General features: G+C 40.7%; 1 protein-coding gene across 4 annotated transcripts in view; it reads right to left on the bottom strand.

The window, feature by feature from the left end:
• STAG1 (STAG1 cohesin complex component) overlaps nt 1–17592 on the bottom strand; it is a 378319-nt gene that overhangs the window by 337711 nt on the left and 23016 nt on the right. For 3 of the 4 annotated variants that reach the window (XM_048863147.2, XM_048863150.2, XM_048863149.2), the window contains exon 2: nt 314–365. The exons of the other annotated variant lie outside the window; for it this stretch is intronic. The gene's annotated coding sequence lies outside the window, so the exon portion shown is untranslated. The remainder of the gene's footprint in view (nt 1–313; nt 366–17592) is intronic. 4 annotated transcript variants of the gene reach the window in all.

The raw sequence follows: 17592 nt of genomic DNA, 5'->3' as shown, positions 1-17592 counted from the left end.
ACCACATTAATATACAAAAAATTAATTGTAAAATAGTCAAGTTAACTTGTACTACATACAATACACCTGAGACAAACATGAAAAAGCGAGGAAAGAAAAAGGTTAAGCCATTACAGCACATACCCTTCAATGCTCTAGCCACAACCATACACTTTACCATTATCACAATTACCCATCACCACAAATCCCACACCACAACCTTAACTCCTCTGTAATGTCACCAGGTATAATTCATGTTTTGCGTCTGTACCAAGACTATGTATCCCTAAGGCATTAGCTATTTGAAGCTGGAAGATTGATCAATGGAGCTTACCTTTAAGAATGTATTAACATGCAATGGAGCCTCTGGCTGGCACTCCTGATACCTAGAAAAGCAAAAATCAAGTGTGTATTAGGTTTCTCCTGCCAACCAATTCCACAATGCCAACAAAGCTTGAGGTATAAAGCATGACCTCAAATCTGAACCACCACTTCCAGGTGGAAATTTAGGAGCTCTCCAAACAAACATTTGAACATAAGAACGGCCATATTGGGTCAGACCAAAGGTCCATCCAGCCCAGTATCCTGTCTACCGACAGTGGCCAATGCCAGCTGCTCCAGAGGGAGTAAACTTAACAGGTAATGATCTAGTGATCTCTCTCCTCCCATCCATCTCCACCCTCTGACAAACAGAGGCTAGGGACACCATTCCTTACCCATCCTGGCTAATAGCCATTAATGGACTTAACCTCCATGAATTTATCCAGTTCTCTTAAACCCTGTTTTAGTCCTACCCTTCACAACCTCCTCAGGCAAGGACTTCCACAGGTTGGTACCTGTTTTGGATTCATAATTTAATCACTGCCAATACAGCCATCCTCCATTTTCAGATGTGGTGGACAGAATAACAGAATGTAAAATGAGCCAAAGGTTAGTTATGAGGAATTTTCTGAAAGGAACCTAAGGCTCTTCCACCAATCTTCAGAAACTGAACATGAAAAATTCTTCTGTTTAACACAAGGATTCACCCACAGGTGTTAATCTTTCAGTTCTGCAGAGACAAAGGAATAAACACCTTGTGTGCTCAAGCAAATTTTAATTACTTGCAGTAGGACTGAGGCCATAGGCTACTTTCAGTTAAAATGGTCACCATTTCCTTACAGCCTGTACAATAGATTAGAATGTCCATATCAGGGTAAGAGGGGTGTTTCTAAGGAGTAACTGCATATCCTGTGCTCAGAGGTAACAGCCTTGGCTAATTTGTGAGTTTGGTATGTTTCTGTAAGGACCTTGTGATTGGGTTTTCAAGCCTCTCCAGGCCATGTGTGTGATCTCTCCAGGTGTATTTAAAATTCTTCTTGTTAACGAAGAAGTTGTGCTGACCCAATTATACAACCTATATAAGCCAGCTGCAAAGGGAACTTTGAATCAGAGAAGAGTGAATCAATTCTGAAGCACTGAGAGGAGAGGAAAAAGTGATCAGGAACAGTCAGCATGGATTCACCAAGGGCAAGTCATGCCTGACTAATCTAATTGCCTTCTATGATGAGGTAACTGGCTCTGTGGATGAGGGGAAAGCCGTGGACATGTTGTTCCTTGACTTTAGCAAAGCTTTTGACACGGTCTCCCACAGTATTCTTGCCAGCAAATTAAAGTAGTATGGGCTGGATGAATGGACTATAAGGTGGAGAGAAAGTTGGCTAGATTGGCGGGCTCAATGGGTAGTGATCAATGGTTCCATGTCTAGTTGGCAGCCGGTATCAAGTGGAGTGCCCCAAGGGTCGGTCCTTGAGCCGGTTTTGTTCAATATCTTCATAAATGATCTGGAGGATGGTGTGGATTGCACCCTCAGCAAGTTTGCAGATGACACTAAACTGGGAGGAGAGGTAGATACGCTGGAGGGTAGGGATAGGGTCCAGAGTCACCTAGACAAATTGGAGGATTGGGCCAAAAGAAATCTGATGAGGTTCAACAAGGACAAGTGCAGAGTCTTGCACTTAGGACGGAAGAATCCAATGCACCGCTACAGACTAGAGACCGAATGGCTAGGCAGCAGTTCTGCAGAAAAGGACCTAGGGGTTACAGGGGACGAGAAGCTGGATATGAGTCAACAGTGTGCCCTTGTTGCCAAGAAGGCCAATGGCATTTTGGGCTATATAAGTAGGGGCATTGCCAGCAGATCGAGGGACGTGATCGTTCTCCTCTATTCGACATTGGTGAGGTCTCATCTGGAGTACTGTGTCCAGTTTTGGGCCCCACACTACAAGAAGGATGTGGAAAAATTGGAAAATGTCCAGCGGAGGGCAACAAAAATGATTAGGGGGCTGGAGCACATGACTTATGGGGAGAGGCTGAGGGAACTGGGATTGTTTAGTCTGCAGAAGAGAAAAATGAGGGGGGATTTGATAGCTGCTTTCAACTACCTGAAAGGGGGTTCCAAAGAGGATGGATCTAGACTGTTCTCAGTGGTAGCTGATGACAGAACAAGGAGTAATCGTCTCAAGTTGCAGTGGGGAAGGTTTAGGTTGGATATTAGGAAAAACTATTTCATTAGGAGGGTGGTGAAACACTGGAATGTGTTACCTAGGGAGGTGGTGGAATCTCCTTCCTTAGATATTTTTAAGGTCAGGCTTGACAAAGCCCTGGCTGGGATGATTTAGTTGGGGTTTGGTCCTGCTTTGAGCAAGGGGTTGGACTAGATGACCTCCTGAGGTCCCTTCCAACCCTGATATTCTATGATTCTATGAACAGGCAAACACTAACAGAAGTGTTTGAAGGAATTTGCAGCAGGGAATTTGCTTATCTTCTACCTAGGTACATTTCTACATGAGTAATAATGGACAACATTGGAACAGTATTTGCAGCCTGGGAGGAGATGTACATGTTTTCCTTCCTGACTGAAGGCACAAGAAGAGTTTTCCTGAATGTGAAATGCAAGCTGATGGGAAGAAAAGATTTGTGGTCTTGAAGAACCATCAATCTGACAGCACCAAAGAGAATGAAGACTTCTTGAACAACAAGATCTAGAAATCACTGCCACAGATTCAACAAGGGAAGGAATTAGCAATGAAGGAGTCGAAAGTAGAAATCAGAAAAAGAGGATTGGCAGTTTATGATCACTAGAGGAAAGTGAACCAGAAGGCATTCTACATAGCAGAATACATCATCAGGTAGGGTTTAAAAAAGAGAAGTTCATGAAGGATAGGTCCATCACTGGCGATTAGCCAGGATGGGCAGGGATGGTGTCCCTAGCCTCTGTTTGTCAGAAGCTGGGAATGGGCAACAAGGGATGGATCACTTGATGATAACTTGTTCTGTTCATTCCCTCTGGGGCACCTGGCATTGGCCACTGTCAGAGGATAGGATACTGGGCTAGATGGACCTTTGGTTTGACCCAGTATGGCTGTTCTTATGTAGTCTACAAGGCATCTGCAGAAAAATCTCTCTTTGAAATTTCACTAGACGAACAAAATAAGAGCTGCAAGGGACATATATGAGGATGGCTGCTCAGCTCAATCCAGAAGGACATCACACCTGCTCAAGAGAAGATGAGAACAGTCCCTGTTTTCAGGGACTCCATGTTAAGAAAAGTGGGTAAAAAATTCTGCAAGAGACAAAAAAAGGACAGAAGAATTGTGTGCCGTCTTCCCGGAATTAAGAGAAGAGATATGATAAGATGGCATTCTGAAGTTGATGCACAAAACTCCGCTGGCAATTAAACAAACTGGCACGAGTGACATGACATTATGCTTCAAAGATTATTGAACATTTCAGGGATCTTGGAAGGGAGGAAAGGCCAGGTGATATTTTTGGAGATCCCTCTTATCCCATGAGCAAAGGGGAGGTGAACCTCTGGGCTAGGTAAGTGATATAGAGTAGAGGGATATGTTTTCATGGAATGTTAGCCACGTTACATGGAAGAGAGATCTAGAGAGTTTGGACGGCCTTCATCACAATGGCACAGAAATCAATCTTGTGGAATAGACTAGTTAGATTATTTGGAAGCCATTTAATAACAAACAGTAATGTGGTAAACACAGTACAAATGCTATGCAATGCAGACTAAAGGAGTCACAAACATCATGAATCATGGGGTGTAAAGAAAACAAATATAAATTACTGCAAAAAGTACAGAAATTAGAAGTTCAGGCAATTATCAGCATATAAGCTATATTCTTCCACCCAGACAGACCTCACCATTGCCACGACTGTACGTCAAAGACCACAGCTTTAAATTTCAGCCTTTTAGTGATGCCATCCATGTAAAGCCTTCATTAACTACCACCACCAAGCATAAACGACTACATTAAACATGCCGAAACAACAACAACTTGATGAAGGGAATATGCGCAGAAAGACAGGCAGGGGTGTAGTTTGTTGTGTCCATTTCTTCAGCCAGAATGGCCCTCAGCCTTCATCATTGGAATCAGATGTTTTTAGAAAATTCATGCTGCTTATTCATTATAATTCCATCATATCCTAGTGCTTACATAGGACTCAAAGGGACCTCCTGGATCATCGAGTCCAGTCCCGATATTGCAAGCAACCATGTCATACTCCCATTCATAAATTTATCAAACTCCATCTTAGAACAAGTTAGATTTTTTTCTCTATTTCTATTGGAAGGCTATTCCAGAATCTCACTCCTCTCACGGTCAGAAACCTTCTTCTAATTTCCAGCCTAAATTTTTTCATGGTTAGCTCACACCCATTTGCTCTTGTTCCAACATTGTCCTTTAATGACTAGAATTGTGCACAGTATTCCAGATGAGGTCTCATCAGGGCCTTGTACAATGGCATTAACACTTCCTTATATCTACCAATTCACCTCACATATCCTAGGATCACATTTGCTTTTTTTTACAAATGCATTTCTTTGGTAGCTCATAATTATCCTGTAAACTAATACATCCAGGTCTTTTTTCTCCTCTGCTGCTTCCAACTGATGAACCGGCAACTTATAGCAGTAATTCTTGCTATAGCTCCTAAGTACACGATCTTGCACTTTGTACTATTAAATTTCGTCTAATTTCATCCAGTACTCTAGGTCATCCAATTCTTCCTGTATAATATTCTGATCCTCTTTTTTCCTCCCACCTTTGTGTCATCAGAAAATTTCATTAGCACATTCCTACCTTTTGTGGTAAGATAATTAATAAAAAACATTAAAATAAGATTGGTCCAAATACTTGAGGAACTTGACTAGTAACCTCCCTCCAGCATAACCTGTTATCTCCCATTTAGCCTATTCCTTACTCATTTTATTATTCTTGTATTAATCCCCATCTTCTCCAACAAAACTGATAATTTCCCTTGTGGTACCAGGTCAAGTGCTTTATTAAAATGCAAACAGACTAGACCTACTATATTTCCCTTATCTAAAAAATCATTCATCTTTCTCAAAGGAAAGTATCATGTTAGTCTGGCACAGTCTACCTGTGCAGACCTTTGTTGCATTTTGTCCCATTTTTCACTTAACTCCATATTTCTAATTATTCTTTCCTTCAAAATTTGGTTCAAAAGTCTTGCATTCTATTGAAGTCAGACTAACAGGTCACTAGTTGCCCGAATCACCTTTTTCCCCTTCTTAAATACAGCTACAATGTTAGTTATTCTCCACTCCAGTTTTGATAGATTTATTTAAAAACTTTGCTACTGGACTTGCAACTTCATAGATTCCAAGGCCAAAAGGGACCATTTTGATCATCCAGTCTGACCTCTGTATAATGCAGGCCATAGAACTTCCCCAAAATAATTCCCACAGCCTATCTTTTAGAAAAACATCCAATCTTGGTTTAAAAATGGTCAGTGATGGAAAATCCACCACGATGCTTGGTAAATTTTTCCAATGGTTAAATACCCTCACTGTGAAAAAATGTATGCTTTGCTTCCAGCCTGAAGTTGTCTAGCTTCAACTTCCAGCCATTGGATAATATTATGTCTTTCTCTGCTAGATTGAAGAGCCCATTATTAAATATTTGTTCCTCAGGTAAATATTTATAAACTGTAATCAAGTCACTTTTTAGCCTTCTTTGTTCAAATTGGGACTCTTCTATGAACCCTCTCCAATTTATCACCATCCTTCTTGAATTAAGGACACCAGAACTGGACACAGTACTCCAGCAGCAGTTGCATTAGTGCCAAATACACAGGTAAAATAACTTCTCTATTCCTACTCAAGGTTCCATTATTTATGCATTCCAGAACAGCCTTAGCTCTTTTGGCCACAGCATTACATTGGGAGCTCAAGTTCCGTTGATTATCCATCACAGCCACCGAAATCTTCTTCAGAGTCACTGCTTCCTAGGATAGAGTCCCCCATCCTGTAAGTATGGCCTATATTCTTTGTTCCTAGATGTATACATTTACGTGCAAGCATATGGTTTGCTTGCACCCCATCTACCCAGCAATCCAGATCATTCTGAATCAGTGATCTTTCTTCTTCATTATTTACCATTCCTCAGTCTGCGTGTCATCCACTATCATCAGTGACAATATTACTTTTTCTTCCAAGTATTTGATAAGAATGTTACATAACATTGGGCTAAGAACGAATCCCTATGGGACTCCGCTGGAAACACCCACGTGATGACAATTCCTCATTTATAGACACACTCTGAAACCTCTCTGCAGTTAGCCGGTTTTTAATCCATTTAATATATGCCATGTTAATTTTATTTTGTTCCAGTTTAATCAAAATTTTATGTGGCACCAAGCCAAATGACTCAGAAAAGTCTATTACATGAATGCTATTACCTTTATCAACCAAACTTATCTCATAAAAAAAATCAAGTTAGTTTGACAGGATCTATTTTCCATAAACCCACGTTGATTTTTGTTCATTACATTACCCTACGTTAATTCTTTATTACTCAAGTGCCGTATTTACGGCATCATTATCTTGCCTGAGATTGGCATCAGGCTAACAGGCCTATAATTATCCAGGTCATCCCATTTACCATTTAAAAAATTGGTCCACCATTAACTTTCTTCTGGTTTTCTGCAATTTCCCCGCTACTCCAAGCATTACTGAAAATCAACATTAATGGTCCAGTGAGCTCCCCAACCATTTTAAAACTCCTGGATGCAAGTTATCTAGATCTGCTAATGTAAAAAAATTACAAATTTGGTGCCAATTTTTTCAGCATACTAGGACGGACATTTATCCAATCCCCCAGACTTCAATGTTAAGCTTTTTGAGTTTGTTTCCACCTCAAGGTGGTAATTCACATTTCTATATACTCATTCCTATTTAGCCATCCTGCCTTTGCTTCCATGTTCTACATTATCATCCTTATTAAATACTGAGGCAAAGTATTTGTTAGTTTTTGGGCCACACCTGCACTATCCTTAATCTCTACCCCACCCTACCTAGCCATCCCAGCTACACAGCAATCCCACTTCTCTTCTTGCTCTCTTTTTATTTATATGGCTAAAGAACCTTTTACTATTTGCTTTAATTTCCTATGCAAAGCCTTATTCAGTTTCACTTTTGACAATTCTCACTTTGTCCCTACAGTTTTTGACCTCCAATATCTATTAGCTTCCCCACCCCTCTTTTTTTTTTTAAACTCAATCTCTTCTTCCATTTTTTTTGGTCTCTCTGCTTACCCCTAATATCTTTTCTGAGGGGTCAGTCAGTATATCAGGTCTGGAGCCCTTCCCTACAAATTCCTCCCTCTTGCTTCGGTTGCATATTCTGAACAGTTTTTGTATCTTTGACTTAAATTCCAAACATCCTTCACATTTAAGTCCCTCAGCTCTTCAGTCCAGACGATTTCATTCTCTTAGTTTCCCAAAATGGCCCCTTTAGAAATCAAACACTTTTTTTTTTTACAGGTTTCAGAGTAACAGCCGTGTTAGTCTGTATTCGCAAAAAGAAAAGGAGTACTTGTGGCACCTTAGAGACTAACCAATTTATTTGAGCATGAGCTTTCGTGAGCTACAGCTCACTTCATCAGATGCATACCGTGGAAACTGCAGCAGACTTTATATATACACAGAGAATATGAAACAATACCTCCTCCCACCCCACTGTCCTGCTGGTAATAGCTTATCTGAAGTCATCATCAGGTGGGCCATTTCCAGCACAAATCCAGGTTTTCTCACCCTCCACCCCCCCACACAAATTCACTCTCCTGCTGGTGCTAGCCCATCCAAAGTGACAACTCTTTACATAATCAAGTCGGGCTATTTCCTGCATAAATCCAGGTTCTCTCACATCCCCCCCAACCCATACACACACAAACTCACTCTCCTGCTGGTAATAGCTCATCTAAACTGACCACTCTCCAAGTTTAAATCCAAGTTAAACCAGAACATCGGGGGGGGGGGGGTAGGAAAAAACAAGAGGAAACAGGCTACCTTGCATAATGACTTAGCCACTCCCAGTCTCTATTTAAGCCTAAATTAATAGTATCCAATTTGCAAATGAATTCCAATTCAACAGTTTCTCGCTGGAGTCTGGATTTGAAGTTTTTTTGTTTTAAGATAGCGACCTTCATGTCTGTGATTGCGTGACCAGAGAGATTGAAGTGTTCTCCGACTGGTTTATGAATGTTATAATTCTTGACATCCGATTTGTGTCCATTTATTCTTTTACGTAGAGACTGTCCAGTTTGACCAATGTACATGGCAGAGGGGCATTGCTGGCACATGATGGCATATATCACATTGGTGGATGTGCAGGTGAACGAGCCTCTGATAGTGTGGCTGATGTTATTAGGCCCTGTGATGGTGTCCCCTGAATAGATATGTGGGCACAATTGGCAACGGGCTTTGTTGCAAGGATAAGTTCCTGGGTTAGTGGTTCTGTTGTGTGGTATGTGGTTGTTGGTGAGTATTTGCTTCAGGTTGCGGGGCTGTCTGTAGGCAAGGACTGGCCTGTCTCCCAAGACTTGTGAGAGTGTTGGGTCATCCTTTAGGATAGGTTGTAGATCCTTAATAATGCGTTGGGGGGGTTTTAGTTGGGGGCTGAAGGTGACCGCTAGTGGCGTTCTGTTATTTTCTTTGTTAGGCCTGTCCTGTAGTAGGTAACTTCTGGGAACTCTTCTGGCTCTATCAATCTGTTTCTTTACTTCTGCAGGTGGGTATTGTAGTTGTAAGAAAGCTTGACAGAGATCTTGTAGGTGTCTGTCTCTGTCTGAGGGGTTGGAGCAAATGCGGTTGTATCGCAGAGCTTGGCTGTAGACGATGGATCGTGTGGTGTGGTCAGGGTGAAAGCTGGAGGCATGCAGGTAGGAATAGCGGTCAGTAGGTTTCCGGTATAGGGTGGTGTTTATGTGGCCATTGTTTATTAGCACTGTAGTGTCCAGGAAGTGGATCTCTTGTGTGGACTGGACCAGGCTGAGGTTGGTGGTGGGATGGAAATTGTTGAAATCATGGTGGAATTCCTCAAGGGCTTCTTTTCCATGGGTCCAGATGATGAAGATGTCATCAATATAGCGCAAGTAGAGTAGGGGCTTTAGGGGACGAGAGCTGAGGAAGCGTTGTTCTAAATCAGCCATAAAAATGTTGGCATACTGTGGGGCCATGCGGGTACCCATAGCAGTGCCGCTGATCTGAAGGTATACATTGTCCCCAAATGTGAAATAGTTATGGGTAAGGACAAAGTCACAAAGTTCAGCCACCACGTTAGCCGTGACATTATCGGGGATAGTGTTCTTGACAGCTTGTAGTCCACTTTTGTGTGGAATGTTGGTGTAGAGGGCTTCTACATCCATAGTAGCCAGGATGGTGTTATCAGGAATATCACCGATGGATTGAAGTTTCCTCAGGAAGTCAGTGGTGTCTCGAAGGTAGCTGGGAGTGCTGGTAGCGTAGGGCCTGAGGAGGGAGTCTACATAGCCAGACAATCCTGCTGTCAGGGTGCCAATGCCTGAGATGATGGGGCGCCCAGGCTATTTTTCCATTTAATTTAAACTGAATCAACTCATGATCACTCAATCCAAGTTTATTTTCTATGACCAGCTTTCTATAATGTTCTTACTACTTACCAAAATCAAGTAAAAAACAGACCACCTCTGATGGCTCACTGGTTAAAGAAATCTATTTCATCCAGGACTCTACCATTATTAACATTTGCTCTCCAATCCATATCTGGGAAGTTAGTGTCCCATAATGAAAGAATTTCTCTAGTAATATTAAAGAGATCTTTATACATACTCAAACCCAAACTCAGAGGCCTACAGAAGGCCACTAATGCTACCCCAATAGAACATTTTTCTATCCTTCCTCAAGGCAATTTTAACTTCAAGAGACTGTACAGAAGTAAGTGATAGAATGGATAAAACAGCCTAGCAGATTACTGATAGATCTACAACACTACACCACCTTTACTTGATTTAAATTCCTCCTGAACAGCACACACCATCCAGTACCTGTACTTGAATTTACAAACAGGACTTGTGAGTCAATTGCCAAATGTGACTGGACAAACGTAGGTACTGCTATAACATCCAGTGACGTTTACAAGTATCTTATTTTATTCATGTAGCTTTACAGAGTAAGATAAACTCTTTTAAAACCTAAAATACAACACAGTTTAATAATACAAACCAATTAAGTAGACAAAGTTAAAACTCAGCCTACTCTAAAAGCATCAGCAAACTCCCTGAGAAATAATCCCCAATCTTTCCAGCCTGCCTCTCCACACAAAAGCCTTGAGGGAAAAAAAAGACGTTGAACTCAGCCTCTGCCAGATTAACAGAAGGAGGGAAATCCAGGAGTCATGGATCACTCACTGAGAAAATCATGCCATTGGACCCAACATTTATATCTGAAGCTGGGTTTTTTGAAGAGTACTGATTCATCTTTTTCATCAGGGAAAATCCTGCATAGAGACAATCTTTGTGGTAGCTAGGGACCCAAATCATTAACCAGGGTAGATCGGATTTAAATCAAATTGATTTGAATCATGATTTAAATCACTAGTCAGGAAGACTCGATTTAATCATGGATTTCTACATAAAAGTGCATTCTCGTTCGTTGTTATAACCTTAAGACATATTCTTCGCAACTCAGAGATAGATGAAGGGTTCATTTTTAGAAGGTACACACTATACATTTTTAAGTGATTTATTTTGAAAACTTTTCAGGTTAGTTTTACAGCTATATCAGAAAATGAATGATTGTTCGGTTATTTCATTTACCAAAGGTAACTGAAGCAGATATTTATGAAGTCATTGGGAGGTGAACTATCTCCAATTCATCAGGTTAATCATTAATATTTTGAGGTATTTCTTGCCATGCTCTATTAGGAGGAGAACATCATCAGACACACATTTAAATTGTTTTATTTAGCTAAAACAACGTTATGTATTCTGGATTTTTTTCTTCAACAGCAAACATGTAATATTTTAACAAAACAAGCATATGAAGTTTTGAATTTAGTTAAACATTCAAGTTTTTTAAAATCAGGTTTCTTTTTGTTAAAATTGTTTTAAACTAAAATAGTTAAATGAATTTTAAAAAAAAATTAAATTGACGATGTCAGCCAGAGCAACATGAGAAACTTAAAATATTGGCTTCTGCAGCTAATTCAGTCATCTTCATCTTCATTTTCCTGTTTGTTCATAATCTGGAAAAGAAAAACAAGCTTTCCTGCTTTTTCAGGTCCCAAACGATTTCTCAATTTGGAATGAACTAATCCAAAGGAAAAAAATAATCTTTCTACACCGGCAGAAGAAGCTACTTCTGTTAAAAGTGGGATCATCACTTCAACAGTCTCTGAATCCAAGTGCTTAAATGACTTCCATTCGTTCACTGGTGTGACTTTCTTTAAAATATCATCATCAAACACATTTCTTGAATGGTTCACCCTTAGCTCTGAAGTTTATTATAGTTGACATTATGGAGGGATGATTGCTGGATGTCCATGTCATAGCCAACTCCTCTTCTTCAGCAGTTAAAGTTTGACCCTGGTACCGAGTATTGAAAATATTTGCAAGAAAACGAGCTGGAAATAGTGCTTGTCCCATTCGTTCTTTTAATTATTGTAATTTAACTCTGTCATTGCTTATTTCTCTTTTTAAGATCTCACTCAGTTCCTTCCAAATTTCAACAGCGCCAGCAATAAAACGGCAATTTCCCTGCATTTTGTTCAAGGCTACAGAAACAGGCTTCAGGGTACTCAGCATGTGTTCAACATTTCTCTTAAGCCCAACGTTGAGAACGTGGGCTGTGACGGTGCCATCTATTTTTTCACAATTTTGTTCACAAACTGTCATCAGATTAGGCCAGTTCTTGATACAGTGCTTAAAACAGTCCACTACTGAGTTCCATCGCACATCTTATGGGAGAGTTAGCTTGGTTCCTCCCACTTTTTTCAGAGCAGCTGCTGCAAAGTGGTTGTTATGGAAGTATTTTGTAATTTCAACAACATCAGCCTTTATTACTGGAACACTGAAGTCTTTGGCTAGGAGGTGCATCAAATGAGCACTGCAACCGTATGTTATTAGCTTGGGACTCTCTTCTAAATAATTTCTTCTCATATTGATTACATTTGCAGCATAGTCTGTGACCAAGCTGCATACCAGACATTTGAATTTTTTTTCATAGTTTGTTATAGCTTTTCCTGCTACTTCTTGTAAGTATTCTGCTGTGTGTGCATTTCCTGATGTATCAATTGTTTCTGTAAGGAAGACATTCCCTTCTTCTGTTGTCACACAAGCACATACAACAGGATCATTGTGGACATTGCTCCACCCATCAAGACTCAGGTTAACAATTTCACCCCCTAAACCTTTCGCACACTGCTCAATTTCTCTTTCGTGCACTTTATCCAGCAATTTGCCTGCGACATCTGCTCTGTTGGGTGGACTGTATCCTGGTCTTAATGACTGAACAATGTTAATGAACTGTGGGTTCTCAGTCATACGGAAAGTAGAGTTTGTTGCAAAAACAAACCAGGCAATTTTTTCATCAATTACCCCATTTTGTAATCTGCTAGTTCTTATCACAAACTTATCTATGGTTGTTTCTGGATGATAAAGATTTTTTTTTCTTTTTGCTACAGGTGATATATACTGTGGCTATGTGACATACATGATGTGACTGACACTATCATTGGCAGATAACTCTGAAACTATAGAAAATGATGGTGATCTTGAAGGTGGATAGTCTTCAGAATTCTGTATGCTGAGGGTGGATTCTCCTAAACAAAGTAAGTCAATGCAGGTATTTAATTAGTATTACTATACTGCTCATTTAGTATTACTCATTGCATTCACTGACACTCAGTACTACTTTAAAGCTGAAATTGTAAAAGGAAGATCTGAATATTTCAGCTATTTTTTTTTTTTTTAGTAATTTAGTAATTTATTGTAGAATAACTATATTTTTTGCTCAAACATGAGAATTCCAGACTCGTCCAGAACGAAGACAGGCAGTCCTTAAGAAAAAGTATGAAATAAAGTTTACCAACCTGAAGATCCTGCATGTTCAGACATGTTCCTTTCATCATCTTCAACACAGCTTCCTCCTGAGAAGGAACACTTCTCATGATGTTGTTTTATTCGGGAAACCAGACCTTGCATTTCTTTGTTGCACTGTTTACATTTTGCACGTGTGCCTGTCTTACCCACAGGTAGAGAACCTTTATTAAAATATTCCCAAACTGGGTCTCTTTTATGGCCTGCTGCCATTATAGGTTTTCCCTTCTACCGAGAGAATGGTATGGTAGATCTCAAATCAATGAAGGCTACACTCAGGAAGACCTCAAGACTTCTGGAATATGCTGCTCAAACAGTTTCACTTTTGTTTCGACTGCCTGTCCCTCCCTTCTCACATTTATCTCCAGACTTCTTCTCCTTGTCCAGATCTATTCCGCCCTCAACAATCTTCTATTCATTGAACTTTCTGAAACTTTGCACTTTTAGAGAGAGGTAAGGGATTGACTCTGTGTACACAAATTTGCAGAGGGACAATAGTGTTGAGGTCTGTTATTTCTCACCTCTATATATTATTTATTTAAAAATATTTTTGCTGTTAACATGCACATTATCTCTGGAGACACAAATCCACAGTTTGAGAACTGCAAAACTAGGCATCTCTGATGGTATCTTCTAGACTGAGCCTCATTGGGTAGATAGAAAGATTAACCTAAATAATCTGTACAGAAGCCCTTGGAGCCCCATAAGATTGGGTCTCTAATCCATGACCTATTGGAACTTGCAAACTTTTTCTTAAACATTACATGAATATCTTGTTTCATACTATAGAATTAGAATTTATAATCCCTATTCCATAATGAGATATCTTTGAGCTATAATGTATCTTAATTAAAGCTATCTTTAGGTAGGTTTTCCTCAACAAGCATTTTATCAAAAAAATCCGATTTAAATAAAAAAAACAGATTTATTTATTTATTTATTTATTAAATCACTGATTTTTATCCACCCTATCAACACAAATTGTACCCAGAAGGAATGGATTCATTAGGCCTATAACCACACAACTATACAAATCTAAAAGGAGGCATAATTTTGTGCCTATATGCTAGTTTTTAGCAAATTGTTTCCACAGAAACGACTGTGGAAACACCTAAAATAAAAGGGATGAGTTTACCTCTCTCATCTACTTTTATCCTATTTATGTTTTCTTTTTCTACCTTCTCATTCTTTCCTTTCTCACCACTAAACTTATTAGTATTGAACGTTAGTGTTTGAACAAAAAATGTATTTCTATATTCTATTAGTTTTATTCACAAAGTTTAGTAACATTTTACAGCTATAAAAAATTGCACTTGAAAAATTAGAATATATGAGGAAGCACAAACATTACGTTCTCCCTCCAAGAGCCACCATTGGGTGAGCAAGAAGACACATAGCTCATTAGTTGAAGTTTTCAAATAGTATCAGGTGTCATCTCATGTACAGTGCATCATAGGAATCTAATCAAGTGACAAAACATGGACAACTGTGGTCAAGTCCATATCAAAAAGCAAAAGTAAGTTCTTCTGGACAAGTTCCGGTGAAAAAGCCACAGTTACTCCCTGATCATATAATAGCAGCCTATGAACTAATGAAATGTCTAAATCACACACATCTTGATAAAAGACAAAGTTGCATCAATCTCTGTTACCCCAGCCAACCAGCATCAACCATCTTGCACATACTGAGTCTTAGACCTCATTTAGCTCCTCTATCGCAACTACACACTGGGGAAGATGAGACTGCACAATACTGGTCCAATGAAAGTAGTACAAACGCACCCGGAAATCCTGGGTGTGTATGTGGGCAGCTAACCCAAACCACCCCCCGTGCTACCCCGACTACACTGCTACTTTTTGCCCACTAGCTCGAGCAGAGCTACCATGTGTCTGTCTACTCATGCTGAGAAGGAAACATTACTTGCCCTGTACAGTTACTGTAGTTCTTCGAGACGTGTATGCCCATAGGTGCTCCCCCACAGGTGGGCATGTGCCTCTCGAGCCCTTGATCAGAGATTTCCAGCTAGCAGTGTCTGCTCAGCCTGCACATGTGCCCTATACCTCCTTGTGGCAGACACCGAGGTGATATAGGGTCATGCAGGGGAAAATCACCCTTAGTTCCTTCTCTATTCAATCATCTCCAAGGCAATAACCAAAGCAGAGGGGAAGGAGAGTAGATGTGGAGCATCAGATCTGACAGCATGGAGCAGTGAGTAATGCTTTGAAAATGTATGGACTGAAGTCTAAGTAGCAGCTCTACATATCTCAGATACTGGAACACTCTTCAAAAATGCTGCAGATGTTGCCTGCAATCTGTCTGAATGTGCGCTCACCCAGGAGGTGGAGGAGGACCAAGCACCTGCAAACTCATAACAGGTAAAGATACAACCCGATACCTATTTTGAAAGTCTCTGAGAAGAAACAGGAGCACCCTCAGATCTATCTGAAAAGGACAGGAAGAGTCCAGGCGATTCTGAAATGGAATCCTATCCAGGTAGAAGGATAAGGCCCTTCTATAGAAAGGGGATTCCTACTGCGAACCGTGAGCTTTCGGAAAAAATACTGGTAGGCTGCTAAGATTGGTTAAGATGAAAACACAATGTAACCTTTGGTGTGGACATAAACAGACATTATTATTAAAAAACATGGCACAGGGGAGATCTACCATCAAGGCTCCAATCTCTCCAACTCTCCAGGCAACATGATGGAAAGCCTTTGGTTCAAATAGAGGTTTCATGTGGTGGCTGAGAACCAGGTTGAGGTGCCTAATGCGGGGGAAGAGATTACTCAAATCCTTAATAAATCTAGACTATACAGGGTGAGAAAAATGGAGGATTCCTTGACAGGGGATGAAAGACTGATATGGCAGCAAGGCATACCTTGACCAAAATGATAAATAATCTGGATGTCTTCAGATCCAGCAGGTAATCTTGGATGAGGGAAAGAGGAATGAATTCAGACCAGAGGTAGCGACGATGGACAAATCTCTTCCATTTCCTCAGCTAAGTAGTGCAGGTTTATGTTTTTCTACTGTTTAATAACACCTGGTGCTCCTCTATAGATCAGGAAACCTCCGTTCCCAAGAACCATCCAGGAGCCACATCCTGAGGCGCAGAACCACCATGTTGGGGTAATGCGAGCAACCCACTTTCTAGAAGATATGAGGAATGGTCAGGAGCTTGATCAGCAGTCGGACACAGCTGAAGCAGGTAAGAGTACCAAGTTTGCCTCAGCCAGGTAGGTATTATGAGAATAACTGGCCTTGTTCTGCCTGATCTTGTTCAGCACCCTTAGAATTAGGAGTGTTGAAGGAAAGGCATAGAACAGACTCTTCTGCCATGGTAGAAGGAAGGCATCCCCAAGGGAATGGTGATCCATGCCCCCCTGAACAGAAGACAGGTGGCTTCCTGTTCACAGAGGTGACAAAAAGATCAATTTCTGGCATCTCTAGAATATGCTGTGAAGAACCTGAGTGTCCAGCTGACATTCATAGTCCTGGGAGAAGAGTCTGCCACTTGTGTGTCTGGACGCTTAGGAAGTAGACTGCTGAAATCTGGATATGGTAGGGTATACACCATTCCAGAGCTTTATAGCTTTGATGCACAAAGAGGCAGATCTTACTCCTGCCTACATATTGATGTAAAACATTCAGGACATGTTTTCCATCTTGACCCTGATTGCTTTGCCCCAGATGTGGGGCAGGAAATAGAGGCAAGAGTTCCTGACTAATCTGGTTGATCTCCAACAGGTTGTTGTAGAGACTGGTTTTGTAAATTGTCCATCTGCTCTAAACTACCAGGTTGTTGAGGTGGGCTCCCCATCCAACAGGGATGCGTGGGTTGTTAGAGTCACTGACGGGGCTGGGCAACACGAAGGGACATCCACACGGACATTAAGTTGCTCCTTCCACTTGTTTAGGGAGTTCTTTAGGTGCAAGGGGACCATCATCCACCTGTACAAGGTGCCCCTGTTCAAAGAATAGGCAGTTCTGAGCCAATCATGGAAGCAGTGGAGGAGTATCCTTGTGTGATTGGTCACAAAGGTGAAAGATTTTCAGCCAGACATCCAGCCACTTTTGGTTCTTGTGGTGGGGGTGGATCTCCAGCCTATACTGTTGATTCACTGCATTCACCACTAGGGAGTTAGGTGGGGGATGGGAAAATAAAGAGTTGGAATTCTTAAGG

This window comes from Caretta caretta, chromosome 9 (assembly GCF_965140235.1).
Source record: "Caretta caretta isolate rCarCar2 chromosome 9, rCarCar1.hap1, whole genome shotgun sequence".
Lineage (NCBI taxonomy): Eukaryota > Metazoa > Chordata > Testudines > Cheloniidae > Caretta > Caretta caretta.
This window is presented reverse-complemented; position numbering and strand designations above follow the sequence as displayed.